The sequence below is a fragment of the Varroa jacobsoni genome, unplaced genomic scaffold (assembly GCF_002532875.2).
Source record: "Varroa jacobsoni isolate VJ856 unplaced genomic scaffold, vjacob_1.0 scaffold_535, whole genome shotgun sequence".
NCBI classification, from domain to species: domain Eukaryota; kingdom Metazoa; phylum Arthropoda; class Arachnida; order Mesostigmata; family Varroidae; genus Varroa; species Varroa jacobsoni.
The window spans coordinates 78,796-82,077 of record NW_019213437.1 but is presented as its reverse complement, the minus strand read 5'-3'; the positions used below and the strand labels follow the sequence as shown (position 1 = coordinate 82,077).

Here is a 3,282-nt window from a genome sequence, read left to right as displayed (position 1 = left end):
GTCCAGGGAATCGCGCCGGTTAGGCTTAACGTATGGTGGGAGGCCGATCACATGATAATCGTTGTCCTAAATAATAGCTATACAGTAAAAAGAGAAAAAGAATAATTTTGATTGACCCCCCTTCGTTGTGCTCGTTACAAATTAAAAAATCATTAGAAACTGCGTAGAGGCGATGGTTATCAATGGGAAGCGTTACTGCGATTTAGTAAATGAAAGTATTCGGTTGTATTCGTGCGCGAAGATGCTAGAAAGCAACTTATACTAACCCAACGCGTTCTATATTTGGCAAATACGTCTGGGCCTCCGAAATACCGAAAAATCTTCTCAATCACATTACATTAAAAATTACTAGCCTCTCGGACACCTTTGGTAGAAGATGATTACCCTTTTCGTAGTACCGATGCATGGAGCTAATGGACACAGGAAATAGAAGTTTAAGCCCGTATATATAAAATAACGTATAGATATGGCATCAGTGATATCTAAATGCAATCAATATACTGCTAATTTATCCATAAAAAAAGATAGTAACAACTGGACTAAAAAATTCATATAGAAACAAAACGACATCGTTTTAGCACGTTATTTAGACTTTCTTTATTTTCACAATCATAGTAGTTTTCTAAGAGTAGCATATATATGTGCTTAAAATTAAATAATTTTTTGCATAATATTTAAAATTATAGTGCGCTTATTTTGAAAACGGGTACCTGGTATAAAAATACGCGGTAAACACCAGGTCATCGAACTGTTAACAACAAACATGGTCCAAAAAATGCTTCCTCTATGTAACTGAATTCAACATGTTAAACAACAAAACACAAACTTTTAGTTGACACCTATTATGATTTTTCTGTCTAGTAATCACGCATAAGAACACTAATTAAGTGCACGATGCCAGATAAAACATTCGGCTTTATATCTGTAGTTGTAATCTTTTTTTTCCTAATTATATATAGCAATTTGTTTATCGTCTCTAAGATTTTCGATTCTGAATTTATAGCGTAAGCATTCAATTGAGCTATTGTTCCGCTCTATTAGACTTCATTGTTGATGGTGCCGACAGCGATGACCGCGGCAAAACCATAATCACAATCGATCCTTTTGTATGCATGTGGCCAATTTGGCCTTAGCACAATCGTCCCAGCTTCCAGCATGTACCTTTATATTAACCGATGCCATCGCGTTTTCGTCCTCGGGCCCTGATCAGCCGCTAGCCTGTGTTACTAGCCACTGTAATTTCTGCTCGATTCGTTTGCTTTTCGGTGCTCAATCTTCAGTCATAGTCTTCTGTGAAGCAGCTGCAGGAACGTGGCAACGTTAATCGAGCATCCACCATGCCATCTTCCATCCGCATCACAGGTTTTACAGCGACAAAAATCAGGATGAGGAGGAAGTTTCAGCTCTCGGTTACTGCTCCGACCGCAGCTACAACAATAATACGATTATTGTGAAAACCAGCTCCCAACTCCCTATTAACAGACGAATGGAACTTCTGCTCAAGCTGCCATCACCAGCCGCTGTGAGACCCAACTCAAGCTGTTGTTCAAGTTAAGAAGCCAAATCGTTGTCGCCATTGTTGTCGCAATCACAATCGTTCATGCTCCTCCCGCCATCGGTTACCTCGTGGACGCTCCACCCTTCGTCAGTTGGCCCCTTATTTTCCCTCTTTACATTTGCATCTGTGACTGTGCATGTTGTCTAACTGACTATATATCCTGCGTCGCACATATTTCCTTGTTGACTGTCTCGTGACGTTGGTCGCCGCGCAGTCTCGTGACTCGTCGTTGGCTTGCCCTGACTAAAACGAGTCGCGACCTGCCCTGAAACGCTGAAGAACGCTTGTGTCATTGTAGCAGGGTTATCTCGTCGTGTTGCCTGTTCTTGTTGTTGTTGTTGTCAAACTGGCGTTACTAACCACACGCGCTGGTTACGCTTGCTTGATAGAGCTCGTCCTGAGCCATCGCCCATGGCTCTTTGAAAGTTAGACAGCTAAACTTCTGTTTATGTGTTAAATCTACATATGAATGAATTCTGCTAGAATAATTTACAACAGCAACACAAATACTCGCATTATATTATAGTAATATTACATTTTTTATGGACTGCCGGCGTCGTTTTAGTTGTCATCAAGGAGCTGGCTCACTGGCAAAATTCATTTTTACAACTTTGCTTTGTTCCGTTGAGATATTCTTGGAAGCAGAGAAAGAAAAGGAAAATATCAGTTGTATATATATATATTATATGACTGATATTTTAATTATTATGATTATATATAGCCTTGGAGGAAAAGGATCTGCGTCTATTATGCATGCCTCACTTCGGTTTTGCGCCATCGGCTAATCGTTTCATGGAGGATACAGACTCATTTGGGCCACACATACATATTTAGCGTTCTTCTGATAATAATATGCGATACATTTACCATATCAGATACGCCAAGTATGCTTGATAGATAAATATCATTACTAATCGAATCGGTCTTCCCCTTTGGCACAAATGAGTGCATGCCGCTATAGGCGCTCGTTTCCAGGCTCGTCTATGAGGTGAGCTTCCAGGCTAACGACGCGAAGAAAATCAATCGCTGGATGATCCAGGGATTCAGCATCGCAAGCATTAAGATATGTGCTTTTCCTTCAGGACCACCCGCGATCTATGTTTTGTGCTGTGACAAAGGTGGATATCAGTATTCTAACTAAATAAATCAACACAACGATTTCGTCAACTTAGGAAGGTATCAAATTGATAACTAGTAACTTTGAAACTATGAGTAGTCTTTGTTTATTTAGACTCATCGTATACAAGCACTGATCAGCACGGATGTGCTTCTAGGACTAGCTACTTCCTAAGAAAAATTTAAAACTTACAGAATTGCCAGCATGCACACACTTATCTCGTAGCCAATTGAAAATTAGTTTTTCTGACTCAATGATATGTTGAATTCAGGAACGCATAAGGGGAATTTATAACTCACATGTAATAAAAGGGCGACCAGTCATTTTCAGTTTCTGAAATTGAGACGTTTTTCCAAAAAATGTTTTGGAATAAAATTTTGGCAATAAAATCAATTCTAATATTAATATTAGTATATCTTAACATCATCTATATAATGCAAGAATTTCTTCAAATTTACGTTAATCAAAATTGTCTAAATTTAAATGGCTGACTCTATACTTTTTTTACGAACAATTCGTTTGGTGCGCGTTAATAAGGTGCTCGTTACCCATGTTACCATACCCAATCAGTTCGCAACGATCAAGCTAAGCTTTTTCTTCGAAACAG

At 39.0% G+C, this 3,282-nt stretch overlaps 1 long non-coding RNA gene across 1 annotated transcript in view; it reads right to left on the bottom strand.

The window, feature by feature from the left end:
- Positions 1-592: 592 nt before the first annotated feature.
- The window catches only part of LOC111261240 (uncharacterized), a 4,265-nt gene continuing 1,575 nt past the window's right edge, over positions 593-3,282 (bottom strand). Inside the window, exon 2 of the long non-coding RNA XR_002680866.2 lies at positions 593-1,831. This is a non-coding gene — a long non-coding RNA (uncharacterized LOC111261240). The remainder of the gene's footprint in view (positions 1,832-3,282) is intronic.